General features: G+C 34.9%; 1 protein-coding gene and 1 long non-coding RNA gene across 2 annotated transcripts in view; both read right to left on the bottom strand.

The window, feature by feature from the left end:
* LOC123259244 (pleckstrin homology domain-containing family F member 1 homolog) overlaps positions 1 to 14724 on the bottom strand; it is a 132049-nt gene that overhangs the window by 62843 nt on the left and 54482 nt on the right. The window lies entirely within an intron of this gene.
* LOC123259248 lies at positions 6882 to 7837 on the bottom strand. Its single transcript, XR_006508196.1, has 3 exons — positions 7580 to 7837; positions 7120 to 7316; positions 6882 to 7048 (listed from the first exon to the last, which is right to left on the bottom strand). It is a non-coding gene; the product is annotated as an uncharacterized LOC123259248 (long non-coding RNA).

Raw genomic sequence — 14724 nt, 5'->3', positions numbered from 1 at the left:
TTGGGGCCGTACAGGAAAAACCAAATTTGCTCGTGCGGTGACCAGTACCACCAGTTGCTCTGAAGCCCATCGAATCAGTAGTCATTTTCACGCAATCGCTCTCGCATATTACGCATCATACAGTACAATTGAGACATTCTCAAAAATCACATCGTTTAACATCATTTTATTTATTATCATTCAAATCATATTCATGAATTCAATTTGAATTCAATTATCTTAGGTAAAACGCAATTTTATAGAAATTACACGGTAATCCGGACTAACGCCATACATCCGAGCTCTCTCTCATTCTTTTGGGTATTGACGGCCCGTGGTTTTGATCGTGCCTCCTTGGCTTTGATCGTTTCTCTCTCACACACATACAATTTAACAGCACTCTCCAGAAGAGTCATCAGTATTCGCCTACATTTGGCAATACGCATTAAACTATTTTCACCAAGAGATAGTTTATTATTCTTATAGCTCAGGTCCTATCCTGACGAAATAACAATAGCTCAGGCCCTATCCTGACGAAATAACAATAGCTCAGGTCCTATCCTGACGAAATAACAATAGCTCAGGTCCTACCCTGACTAAACAACCATTACACATTTACACACATTTATTTCTTGTAATTATCATCGAGGAGGTTTTTTATCTGACCATCAGATTTTTCCTCCTCTGGGACAATAAATTTCTTCCTGTTGTCCCAAACATCGAGTGTAATTTATTTAAAATTCCTATCCATCTACACTAATAATTAAAAACAAAATTTAAAAAACTGAAGCACGAAATCTCGGTGCTTTGACAAGGTTTCGACGAAACAAGCTTGGAGAGCTCAAAATAACACATAATTTGTATTTTTGAGCTTGAAGAGCTCAAAAGCATCATTAGTCCAATTTTAAGCACTTAAGTATGAAATTAGCGGGAAGTTGCAGGGATGGCCTTCAGGGTCTACCGTTTTTAGAATTGTTTTTTTTTTTTTAAAGTATATCGAATATATTATTTGGGATGACAAAAAAAAAATGTTGTGAGAATTTGAGCTCTTAATATTTATATTAAGAGGTCTATCATCGCAACTTTTGATTTTTTTTTTTCGGAACGAGTTTTTGTCTCATAACTCCTAAACCATCGAGATAAATGAAATTAACTCAGACATTTTGAAAACCGAATTTAATTGTTTACAAAAAAAGACATTGAAATTTTTCGTCAGATGAACCGTTTTCTCATAACCACGCCTTGAAAATTGGTATGATTTCAGAATTTTGTTTTTTAACTTTAGAATTTTGTAATTCACTTAAAAATTAGTATCCTGTTGGGATAAGGTTATTAGGAGTACAAATCAGAATATATGTGAACGTGACAAAAGATTTATTAGTACTAAGTAACGATAAAGTATGATGTATATTAATGCCCTCCCAGGGCAGTGAGTTATGAATTAATTAAAGAGAAAGAGAAATAGTATGATCGCATATGCGTCGTTGCTGTCAACACTTCTCCCCTCAACGGTGATATGCCTGGTTTTCTACTCAGTCGTGAATCCAATCATGTTGACCAACTCCAGCATCCTGTGAGGCCCGAGCGGCTCGGTTAATATATCTGTTAGATTCATCTCAGAAGAGCAGTATACAATTTTGATTATTTCCTTTTTCTCCAGATCCCTGGTGTGGAAGTATTGTGTATCAATATGTTTGCTCCGAGCGCTGAGACTGGTTGATTGAACATTACCGATACACGCCTGTTTGTCTTCACATATTATCGTGGGTCGACTTTGAATTTCATCAAGAAAATCGAGGAGCTTGCGTATCCAACAACATTCTCTTGAGGCTTCAGACAAGGCAACTATCTCAGCCTCCGTTGACGAGATAGACACACACGACTGTTTCTTGCTCGTCCAGCTCACTACGCCTCCAGATAATTTAAATAGAAAACCTGAGTTCGACTCACGTGATGTTCTATCTTCTGCCCAGTTGGCGTCTGCATAGTCCAAAAACTGCTGGTCATGCAGAGTCTAATCATTCAGTTTGTCGATAGTGCTTCGTACCTTTTAAATATTTGCATATGCGTTGTAGCTCGTTCCAGTCGACTTGGTGAGTATCTTTGATATGTTGAGCCAGTATTGCTATTGGTGCTGTTATATCAGGTCGCGAGTTGACTGCGACATATAACAGTTTACCAATCAGCCTGCTGTAAAATTGGTTCTCAATTTTAGGGGAGTCGATTCTAATTCTTTCGTAATTGGTATCCATAGGGCAGCTTGATGGCTTGGCATTCTCTAGTCTTGTCTGAGATAAAATTCTATCTACATAACTTTCTTGGTGAATTAAAAATTCACCGGTTTGGTTTCTGATGACCTCTACGCCTAGATAATATTTGATTTCGCTTAGATTGACGATGCTGAATTCTTGGCTAAGCGCTTCAACAATCTGTTCTGCTCTTTCAGGAGTTTGACTGGATATGAGTATATCATCTACGTGAACGACTAAGTATGAGCGCACGTTGTTGCCATGTTTATATAGGCATGGATCATTATCGCTTCGGATGAAATGATACTTAGTTAATACTTCGTTCAGCGTTTCATACCTAAGCCTTAGATTGCCTAAGCCCATAGAGACTTTTGTTTAGCCTACATCCCCAGTCTTCGTGGTTTTTGTCCTCATGACCAGGAGGTTGTTTCATATAAACCACCTCTTTTAGCTTGCCATCAAGAAAAGCTGTCTTGACGTCGGCGTGTATAACATGATAACCTCTTTTTCCAGCGATGGACAATACGCATCGTATTGTAGTTGATTTGACCACTGGAGCAAAGACTTCGTCATAGTTTACTCCATATTTCTGTGAAAAGTCTTGAGCCACAAGTCTAGCCTTGAATCTGTTTACTGCGCCGCTACTGCTAGTTTTAACTTTGAACACCCATTTGCACCCAATGGGTTTTTTATTTCTTGGGATGGGTTCAAGATCCCAGGTGTCGTTCTCTTCGAGTGACGTTAGCTCTTCAGCCATAGCTATTCTCCATTGGTCTGCATATGGTCCCTTTAGTGCTTGTTCCAGTATCCTTGGTTCTTCATCATTATCATCTTCATGGCTTGGGGCTTCTACTGAATGTTTATTCACTTATGACAAATCTTCCATATCATAGTGGTCATCCACTTCCGGAGATTCTTCGTCATGAATTTCTGTATGTTCCCCTGATGCTGCTGGTACTTCTCTTGATCCTTCCAGTACTTCTTTTAGTGTCTCGGCTACTACTGGATTGATCGAGTTGTTACAAGGTAAGTATACTATCTCTTCAGTTTTCTTGGTCAGTAAATTTTTGGACTCCAGGTGGGAAACTGCTGTCTCTGACACTTCCCCTTCATCACGAGTTCCTTCAACAAAACAAACGTCTCTACTCGTAATGATTTTCCCCGAAGATCTCTCCAATAATCTATAGGCTTTAGAATCGGATGAATAACCTATAAAAACACATTTTACTGCTTTATCATTCAACTTATTTCTATTTTGTTTAGAAATATGTGCGAAAGCCTTACATCCAAATTCTTTTAAATGGTCGACGATTGGCTTGCTTTTATAAAGCAACTCGTTCGGTGTTACTTCTCTTTCCCTGGTCGGAAGTCTGTTTTGCAGGTACACCACAGTAACTGATGCTTCTCCCCAATAGGTGTCGGGAAGCCTAGCATCTATGAGCATGGTTCGAATTGCCTCGACTAAATACCGATTTCGTCATTCTGCAATACCGTTTTGCTCAGGTGTGTAGGCCGCTGTGGGTTGGAAGATTATTCCTTGACCCTTGAGATGGTTATTCAGCTCTTCATTGACATATTCCGTGCCTAAATCCGATCGAAACGACTTTGGTTTACATTCGAACTGCGTGTAACTGTATTCAATAAAGTCCTTTATTGCATCTTTTACTTGAAATTTGTTGCGCAACAAGAATATAAAAGTAAAACGACTATAATCATCGATAAGTGTCATAATATACCTTCTCTTCCCTGGTGTCTCCACTGGCATTGATCCGCATAAATCAGAGTGGATCAATTCCATGGGTTCCTTACTGCACGATGATGATTTCTTCGAAAATGGCCTTCTTGTCATCTTTCCTTTAATGAACGACTCGCATATTTGTTTTAAGGGACAATTATCTATTTTTACTCCTCTTACTAAGTCATTGTTTAGCAAGTTTTTAATGATATTCGGATCATGATGGCCAAATCGCGCATGCCATTGATGTATACAATTGCTCGGGTGTGTTAAAGTTGCTGTTCTTTTAGTAATAACTTTAATACACTGTCTGGGCTGTCTGAATTATTTTTTCGGTTACCGAAAAATTCCTACTGAGTAAGGTCCCCCCTCCCCCCTTTATCCTTTATTTCCCCAGTTCCCAAATTTGTCTTTAATGACAAATTTAGCTATGAATTATCGCCACATTTTTACAAATATAAATAATGCTGTGAAGCAGGAAAGAATAGGAGTTACGGTAATTATTACGTGAAGCGTTCCACATTCACGTAACAGAATATTGGTAGGAAAGGATTGAGAAAGGAATGTGGAGAGAATCATCTTAATGTGAGTTTATAGAATATGCGAGAAAAAATTATTAAATAGCTTGGACTGGGATTCGAACCCAGAACCTTCCGAAGACATGTCGGCTACTCTACCATTTGAGCTATCCGGTCTATACTAAATTTCCTTTCGCTTATTCTATATACATTAAGCCACACCGTCCATCTTACAGCAAGCATTTTTTACAAATATAAATAATGCTGTGAAGCGGGAAAGAATAGGAGTTACGGTAATTATTACGTGAAGCGTTCCACATTAGAAGCGTTAAAGTGTTACAAGTGCTGAGTGCGTGTTCTGGGGTTCTTAATTTGTATACTTGTCCAGATGCATCCCCAAGAGCTATTTCAGTATCATTGTTAGTATAAATCGTCATCTTATTGTCCTTATTGTTCTTAATCTTAAGTTGATATCCAAGTCTGTCGAGAGATCCAATCGAAATCAAATTGCAATCAAAGCCTGGAATGTACAACACACGTTTTAACTTAACCCGACGAACCTCTCCTTTTTGTGTTGAACATTCAATTTCTCCCTCTCCGATTCCAAAAATTTTGCAGACTTGCCCATTCGCGACCTTAACTGTAAATTCATATGACGTATCTAGAGTACTAAAGAAATTAACATCATTGCTCATGTGACTGCTGGCTGCTGAATCTAAGAACCAACTTGACCTTGAAAATTTATCAGCAACTATATATACATGCCTCAATACAGAGCCATTATCGCTGTCGTCATCGGTTAAGTCACCTTCCGTCAATACTATTTTATGTTTTTCTCACTTGTTTCTCCGCTGTTTTCTTTTACAATATTCTATATACTGTTCACATTCCGATCTATAATGACCGAGCTTATGACAGAAAAATTCTATATTTACCTTATTCACACTAACCCTCATGGCCTTATCATAATCCTCATTAACACTTAAGCTCCTACGTCTTTTGTGTGCACTTAACACTTAACTGGCAGCTAAGACGGAAGTAAGCGTATGATAAGACGCTGGCATGCTCCTTAACAATATCCATGGGCCGAAAACTGCACTTTTATTTCCCAGAGCACTGAGATTATCTATAAGCTCTTGCGTTTTGTTGATATGAACCTCCATGTCATCATGTTTCAAGAATTTTAACTGTAATAATTCAACAATTAGCGTAAATTTATTTAATCCGCTGGCTTTCTCATGATAACTTCTCAAAGTGTCCTAAGCTTCTTTTGCTGTACTCTTGTTCCGAATATGGCAAATTTGAGAATCATCTACCAAAAGGCAAATGGTTCCGAGGGCCTTATCATCTTTAGTTTCCGATGCTTCCAATCCTGCACTATCACTTGGTCTTTCGGTCGTCACTGCCCGCCAAGTTCCCTCTCGTTTCAACAACATTTCTACTTTGAATTTCCAACTTTGGTAATTGCTATTATTTAACTTCGCAATACCGAACACTGTACTGGTACTATCTGCCATTTTTCCTTAACTGCAATTAAATTTTATCTCACGTATTTCTGGGCCCATAACCTTTGTTAGAATAAAGTTATTAAGAGTACAAATCAGAATATATGTGAACGTGACAAAAGATTTATTAGTACTAAGTAACGATAAAGTATAATGTATAGTAATACCCTTCCAGGGTAGTGAGTAATGAATTAAGTAAAGGGTAAATTCACTCCTTTGAAAGTTATTCAAAGTTAAAGTTGAGGTCAAAATGAAGTTCTTGTTTTTTTCGCTGTAAATTTAATTTTTTTGAACCCATTTAAAAATTTGATCTTTTTATAGATAATAATTTTTATTTTATCAACAAAATTATGAAAAATTTTTAAAAATCATAATATATTTTTATTTATTAGCATTGAAAAGCTATTTTCTTCAGAAAATTGCATTTTCACTGTGTTTTGATAGTTTAAAAAATAACAATCATGTTGTTTTCTCATTGAAAATTATTTACTTTTTATCTAATACAAATTTATGTACGAGAATCCGCTTTGATTGACAACTTCCTCTTACTCCCCTTCTTTCATTTTTTGACCTTATCCACAGTACTACTTCTCATGAAATTACTCTCCCATTTTCTCAATAATTGCGTCGCTTAATACGAATGCTTAGTGGAAATTAATCATCAATGATATAGTACACATTTAATAAGAAAAAAAATCAAATTATCATTCATAAAAAAATTTTATAGCAGAAAAAATATCATTGTATGTATTTTACTCATTTAAATTCTATCAAGAAAACAATATAAAACTTTAGTACTTCTATAATTATATTTAACAATTAAAAAGACGGAATAATTATTCAATTAACGTACTTTTATTGCAATTAGGGAATTTTTTCCGATACTCACTAATAACTAGTATTAAATATTGGAGATTTCCTTCGTCTTTAGTAAGGCATTGATTGTAATCTTCAATTAGCGCTACACCACATTCCGCGACATCATTGACAACAGCCAGTTTACTAAAAAATTGTTGACATTCCTGCAAACTATCGATGCTGGACCACTTGTCGACTTCTTCACTAAAAAATTCATGTGGCAAGTCAAAGTCTTTTAAAATTGTTAACGATTCTGCTGAAATGAAGTCACTTACATCTTTGTGTAAAAATTCATGTAAGTTTTTGTAGTCAAATTCACATTTTCTGGCTTTAGTTTTTATAGGGTTCTGATTTTTTTAATTTTTTACCATTTTTTTCTTTACTTCCGGTTCTACAGCATCGTCGAATAGAGAAATTATGGCTAATTTGTCACTTAAATACCACAAATGGTTGCTCATTTTTTTTTAAGCTCCTTTCGATACAGATGAATTAATTTTATCATAGAGTATCAATTGTTGAAATAAAAAAAAAAAAAAAAAAAAAAAAAAAAAAAAATACAATTTTAGATAGACAACTTGAGAATTTTCATTCAAAATTGTTTTTTTCCAAATGTAGAAAACTTTTTTTCAATTTTTTGCATTTTCTTAAAAAAAATTTTTTTCTCTCAGTGTATAGTGAAAAAGAAAGTTGTTTTTTGAATGCTTTTGTGAATGATATTGTGTGACTAAAACATACCTGCGAATAACTTTCAATGAAATCCAATGGTTCGTCTTTTTTCTCTGATAGTACTTGAGCAACAATAGGATCATTAATTCCTGCACTGTATTTTGATTTATCGATCTTGTTCCAATTATTTTTGAATCTACCACAAGTTGAAACATTTGGGCCATTTTGCGTTGGCCAGTATACTTCAAAAACACCTTTAATGAGTAGTTCAATGCGGCACCAACCGCGATGAAATCGGTCAAGCCGTTCAAAAGTTATAAGCGGTTCACATACTTTCACACACACACACACACACACACACACACACACACACACGCGCGCGCACGCCCACACACACACACACACACACACACACACACACACACACATACAGACGCCGTGACAACCTCGCGGGGATAGTCAGGGAAGCTTCTTGTGACCTTCAAACGTAGAGATCTGATGAAAACTCGGTTTTTGCAAAACGGGGTGAAAACAATAACTTCCCGATTTTTGAAAATCTTCGATTTTCATAGCGGGAAGTTAAAAATTGACTTGACTCAAGAGCAAAACTCTTGAACCAAGAATACCATTTTGAAGAAAATGATTTTCTTGAGTCAAGATAATAAATTCTTGAGCTAAGAAATTATTCTTGGTCTAAGAAAATTTTTTTGAGTTAAGAATTTATTCTCTTGACTCAAGAAAATCATTTTCTTCAAAATGGAATTCTTGGTTCAAGATTTCGGCTCTTGAGTCAAGTTAATTTTTTTATTAGTGCACAGTGTACACATGGTGTGTACACGGTATTTACAGGGTGGCTATTTTGGAGGGGACACACGGTGTATCCGCAGTCTTTACACAGTATATACATGGTAACTACCTATTATTAAATTATATCGCTTTACAGATGCCATAAGGGCGTATGATAAAAATTCTATTTTTTTTAGTTTAAAGAAAAAATTGTTTTTGCATTTCTGCACGTTTCATACAATAATACGTTCATTCCGGAAAAAAATTTTTTTTTGGGAACTGACTTTTTTTTATGAAACGTATAGAAATGCAATAAAAAAATTTTTTTCAAACTAAAAATGTTTTGTACGGGAAAAAAAAACAGAATTTTTATTATACACTCTTATGGCATCAAAGGTGGGACCCGGAAGCCTTAAGGGGGTATAGTCCAGTCGGCCTGAAAAAAAAAAGTGGTTTGTTGAACACTTTTCGACAAAATGGTCCGATTTTGAATTTGTTTTTTTTTTAAATACTCAGAAAAATATTCTGAACATTTGTGTGTATGTGGGAAGTGTTGCTTTTTTTTTAAAAAAAATAGCGTTTTAGCGTTGAGCTTTAAATTAAAATATCTCGGAAACTACGCAAAAGTAGTCGAGACATGCTGCGTATGAAATTCAGAGAATTGAATGAGGAACAAAATGAGCCAAACCCGATGTCTCTACAACCAATAGGTTACGAGATATTAATTTTTTAATTAAAAAAAAACGCGGTTCCGCTCGAGCGCTTATAAACAATAGCTGTAATTCCGCGAAAAATCGATCGATTTACTTTTTTTTTTTTTTTAATTAAAGGTTTTGTTGTCTTCTATAAACGCAAGAATCAGCTAAGCTCAAAAAATTTTTTTTGAATTTATATGAATAATTTTCAGTTTTTTTAATTTTTGCATTAAAAAATAGTTAATATTAGAAAAAAATTATTTTTTTTTGCATAAAAATGTTTTTCCGGCAACAAAGAATCGATACGAAAAAAAAAAATTGAAAAAAAAATTTTTTTAATGCAAATATAGAGTTAACAAGTTTAAAAAAATATGAGCTCTACGGGGATTCGATGTCCGGGTCCGAGGAAGTGCGCGAGCGCCATTCCCCTCAAACCGTTGTCGGAGCGAAATAGGGGAGTAATAATAATGTGAGGCAAATAATAACAATAACAAGCGGCCGCTCAGATATTCGGAGTAACTTCTTTTTTGTAATTTTTTCCAGGTCTTAGTTAAGTTTTAAAAAATCGATTCCACGATATATGTATCAAACGATACAGATTTTCATGAATCGTAAAGATACCCTATCGTGTGGAGAACTTTTTTTTTTTAATTTTTTTCATTTGTTTGAACAAATAATTATTTAACAAAAAAAAATTTGTTTTCACAATATTAGTATCAAACGATTCCAAATTTTATGAATCGTAAAGATATCCTATCGCTTAGAGAACTTTATTTTCAAAAATTTTTTTTATTTGTTGAAAAAAATTGTTAATTAACAATTACAAATATGTTCTTACAATATAGCTATCGAACTAATTCCAAATTTCATGAATCGTAAAGATATCCTATCGCCTAGAGAACTTTTTTTCAAAAATTTTGTTTATTTGTTTAAACAAATAATTATTTAACAAAAAAAAAATTCGTTTTCACAATATTGGTATCAAATGATTCCAAATTTTATGAATTGTTAAGATATTCCATCATTAACTGATCGATTTTTAAAATGTTATCAATAATTTTTTTTTTTAAAAACAATGAACTTTATAAACAAATGAAAAATTTTTGAAAATAAAGTTCTCCACACGCTAGGATATCTTTACGATTCATGAAATTTGGAATCATTTGATACCAATATTGTGAAAACAAATTTTTTTTTGTTAAATAATTATTTGTTCAAACAAATGAAAAAAATTTTTGAAAAAAAAATTCTCTAAGCGATAGGATATCTATACGATTAATGAAATTTGGAATCATTTGATACCAATATTGTGAAAAATTTTTTTTTGTTAAATAATTATTTGTTCAAACAAATGAAAAAAATTTTTGAAAAAAAGTTCTCTAGGCGATAGGATAGCTTTACGATTCATGAAAATCTGAATCGTTTGATACCTATATCGTGGAATCGATTTTTTAAAACTTAACTAAGACTTAGAAAAAATTACAAAAAATAAATTACTCCGAATATCTGAGCGGCCGCTTGTTATTGTTATTATTTGCCTCACATTATTATTATCCCCCCATTTCGCTCCGACAACGGTTTGAGGAGGATGGCGCTCGCGCACTTCCTCAGATCCAGACATCGAATCCCCGTAGAGCTCATATTTTTTTAAACTTGTTAACTGTATATTTGCATTAAAAAAAAATTTTTTTTTTCGTATCGATTCTTTGTTGCCGGAAAAACATTTTTATGCAAAAAAAATAATTTTTTTCTAATATTAACTATTTTTTAATGCAAAAATTAAAAAAACTGAAAATTATTCATATAAATTCAAAAAAAATTTTTTGAGCTTAGCTGATTTTTTCTTTTATAGAAGACAACGAAACCTTTAATTTAAAAAAAAAAAGTAAATCGATTGATTTTTCGCGAAGTTAAAGCTATTTGTTTATAAGCGCTCGAGCGGAACCGCGTTTTTTTTTCATTAAAAAATTAATATCTCGTAAACTATTGGTCGTAGAGACATCGGGTTTGGCTCATTTTGTTCCTTATTCAATTTTCTAAATTTTATACACAGCATGTCTCGACTACTTTTGCGTAGTTTCCGAGATATTTTAATTTAAAGCTCAACGCTAAAACACTATCTTTTAAACAAAAAAAAGCAACACTTCCCACATACACAAATGTTCAGAATATTTTTCTGAGTAATTAAAAAAAAAATCCAAAATCGGATCATTTTGTCGAAAAGTGTCCAACAAACCACTTTTTTTTTCCAGGCCGACTGGACTAGTATAAAAAATTTTTTTTTGCGGACCGAAGTATTTTTGTATGAAACGTGCATCAATGCAAAAAAAAAAAATTTTTTTCCAAACTAAAAATTTTTTTTGGACTTAGAAAAAAAAATTGAATTTTCAAAAAAAAATTTTAGTTATTGTTTACACCCCGTTTTGCAAAAATCGAGTTTTCATCAGATCTCGACGTTTGAAGGTCACAGGAAGCTTCCCTGACTATCCCCGCGAGGTTGTCACGGTGTGTGTGTGTGTGTGTGTGTGTGTGTGTGTTTTTTTTTTTTTTTTTTTTTTCTCTTAGGGGGGGGAATCCTTTTTACGGATTCTAGGCGTAGCTGTTTGGCCTGGATATGTGGCGACTCGACGCAGCGTCATACTAAAACTCGACGCTAACGCCCCTACCCACTAAACCCTAAACCCCTTTCCTCTTTCCTCTAATCCCTCATGGAAACCGCCGTTAGGCATTACTTCGTGGGGGGAGGATATAGCGACTGCTCTTCCTTCTGGTAATTAGGTATTATTTTACCTTTCTTCTAGTTGTTGTCATTTGCTCTTTTTCTTTCGATGGAACGCAAGTCTATAAGGACTTCTGTTGCAAACGTGTTTGCGGCGTTCCAGGCAGCCTCTGATGACAGCATTGCTTCTACTATTGTCTCTGGTTGGATTTTCTTCTTCAGGATCATCTCCAGCTCATCGCGCTGTAGGTAAAATCGTGGGCACTCAAAGAAAACGTGCTCCGCGTCTTCATTGATTCCTGGGCAGGACGGGCACTCCGGTGAATCATCATGCTTGAAGCGGTGAAGATACGTCCGAAAACATCCATGTCCTGACAACATCTGCGTCAGATAGTAATTGACCTCGCCATGACTCCGGTTTATCCAAATGTCGATTTTCGGTATGAGACGGTGTGTCCATCTTCCTGTTGTCGCGGCGTCCCACTGCGATTGCCATCGTGCGATGCTGTTCTGCCGTTCTTCAGCTCTGAGTTCCTCGGCACTTAGTGTGGTTGACCTCTTTCGTTGGTAAAGGTTCCGTCTTTCCTCAGCTAGAACTCTAAGCGGCAGAGTTCCGGAAATGACACACACTGCTACTTCTGATATCGTGCGGAATGCACTGGCTAGTCTTACAGCGCTCAGTCGATATACTGGTCCAGCTTTTCTCCATGATTCTTGCAACTTCAGCGCGTCTGCCCAAATGGATATTCCATATGTGAGCACCGATGTGACAACTAATGATAGTAGTAGTCTCCTGCTCTGCTTTGGCCCTCCGACGTTCGGCATCAGTCGTGCGAGACTAGCCCTCACTACTGACGCTTTGGCACTGACGTGTTCCACTTGCTGTTTAAAGTTGAGACGGGCATCAAGTATCACTCCCAAATATCGGATGTAAGGTTGTGATGTGATTTCTTGTTCGCCGACTTTCAGCTTGATGGTCTCTAACACTTTTCTGCTGGATATAAGCACTGCCTCAGTTTTGTGTGTAGCCAGATGCAGGTTTACCGTATTCATCCACCGATGGACTTGCTCGAAGGTGAAGTCGAACATGTTGTTAATTTGGTCAAGGTGTTTAGCGACGATTACTACGGCTACGTCGTCTGCATATGCTACGAGTTTTACACTTCTTGGCAATTTCAATCTCAATAGGCCATCGTACATGATATTCCACAGCAGTGGACCAAGTACAGAGCCCTGGGGTACACCTCCTGTAATATCGTACTCTTTTAGACCATTCTTCGTGTCGTATTTAAGAACTCTATCGGTGAAATAGCTGGTCACTATTCTACACAGGTATTCTGGAACGTTTTTCTCTCGAAGAGCTTGCATGATGCAGTTCCAGTTGGCGGAATTGAAGGCGTTTTTAATGTCTAATGCCGCCACCAGGCAATACTTCTTTGTGCCACCTTTCCATCTGGTTCCTGCGATCGCTTCTTCGTGTGTGTGTGTGTGTGTGTGTGTGTGTGTGTGTGCGTGTGCGCGTGTGTGTGTGTGTGTGTGTGTGTGTGTGTGTGTGTGTGTGTGTGTGTGTGTGTGTGTGTGAAAGTATGTGAACCGCTTATAACTTTTGAACGGCTTGACCGATTTCATCGCGGTTGGTGCCATTCGAAAGGGCTTGACCAAACTTAGATTTTGAAAATTATTTGGACCGATTCAGATCAATAGATTTTGAGAAATCTTCAAAAAACTGAAAAAAAAAATTTTTTCAAATGTGGTTTTTTTGGAATAACTTTTAAACGGATTAAAGGTTCAATTCCAAAAACTAATCAGCTCTTAACCTCAAAAAACCACGTCGATCGCCACCAGTCCGGTCAAAATCGGTTGATTCGTTCGAGAGATATCGTGAACGAAAGAAAACTGAAAAAAGTGTTTTTTCGGAATAACTCCAAAATTCCTAGCGCGATCAATTCAATATTTGAGATTCTTTGTGAGGCTTAAAAAATTGCGTCGAATGCTTTTAACCGCGTAAAAATCGGTTCATTCATTCAAAAGTTATTTCGGTTTAAAAATTCAAAAAATAGTGTCTTATCAAATCTCTATCAGACTTTTGAGCTCGAAGAGCTTTAAAGCATAGGAAAGCAATCTCTTTGAGCTCGGAGAGCTCAAAAGAACCCATAAATTGTATTTTTGAGCTCGAAGAGCTCAAAAACGTCATTGGTGCAATTTTAAGCGCCTAAGTATGGAATTAGCGGGAAGTTGCAGGGATGGCCTTCAGGGTCGACCGTTTTCCTAATTTTTTTTCAAAAATGTTAATTTTAGGTATAAGAAAAATTATGAAACATGTCAATTTTTTAACTAAAAACAAAAAATGAGAAATGTCAAATTTTGGAATAAAAAAAAGTTTTAGCAAAATATCTAAAAATAAATATTTTTGAAAAATTTTTTTTTCTACTTGTAAAATATTCTTTTTATTAGAGTAAATCTAAAATAAAAACATTTTTTTAAATTTTATGAAAAACGTCAATTGTTAGATTAAAAAAAAAAACTTTGAAAAAATATCAAACAATTAATATTTTCGAAAAATTTTTTTTTTTATTTATTTATTTATTTTTATCCATAGAATACGAAACAAATCACCAAAAATTAGTAGACCAAGTGGATTAATTTTATTGGCGATTTTCTATCAGAGCAATATTTAAGTTAACATTTCAATTGTGACAACTAGTTTACTTTTAAAAACGTGAAACTAAACAATTACCTGTGATTCCTATATATTTTAAAACTTTTTGCAGTGAAAATGTGTGAACTAAGCTGAATTTAGAAAAGAATAATTTTTTTTTTCAAAATTCAAATTTTTGAAAAAAAAACCGTTTTTCTGAAGTAGTTATTATTATTATTATTATTATTTATTTTTATTTTTTAAATGTCAACTTTTCATGAAAATTTGTTTTTTATTAATTTGAATTTTCGCGCCTAAGAACTGCAAGATGGCAAGAGAAATAATGATAACCAACAAGATGACAAATATAGTAATA

The sequence above is a fragment of the Cotesia glomerata genome, linkage group LG2 (assembly GCF_020080835.1).
Source record: "Cotesia glomerata isolate CgM1 linkage group LG2, MPM_Cglom_v2.3, whole genome shotgun sequence".
Lineage (NCBI taxonomy): Eukaryota > Metazoa > Arthropoda > Insecta > Hymenoptera > Braconidae > Cotesia > Cotesia glomerata.
The sequence above is the reverse complement of the archived record's forward strand: the minus strand, read 5'-3'. Positions and strand labels throughout refer to the sequence as shown.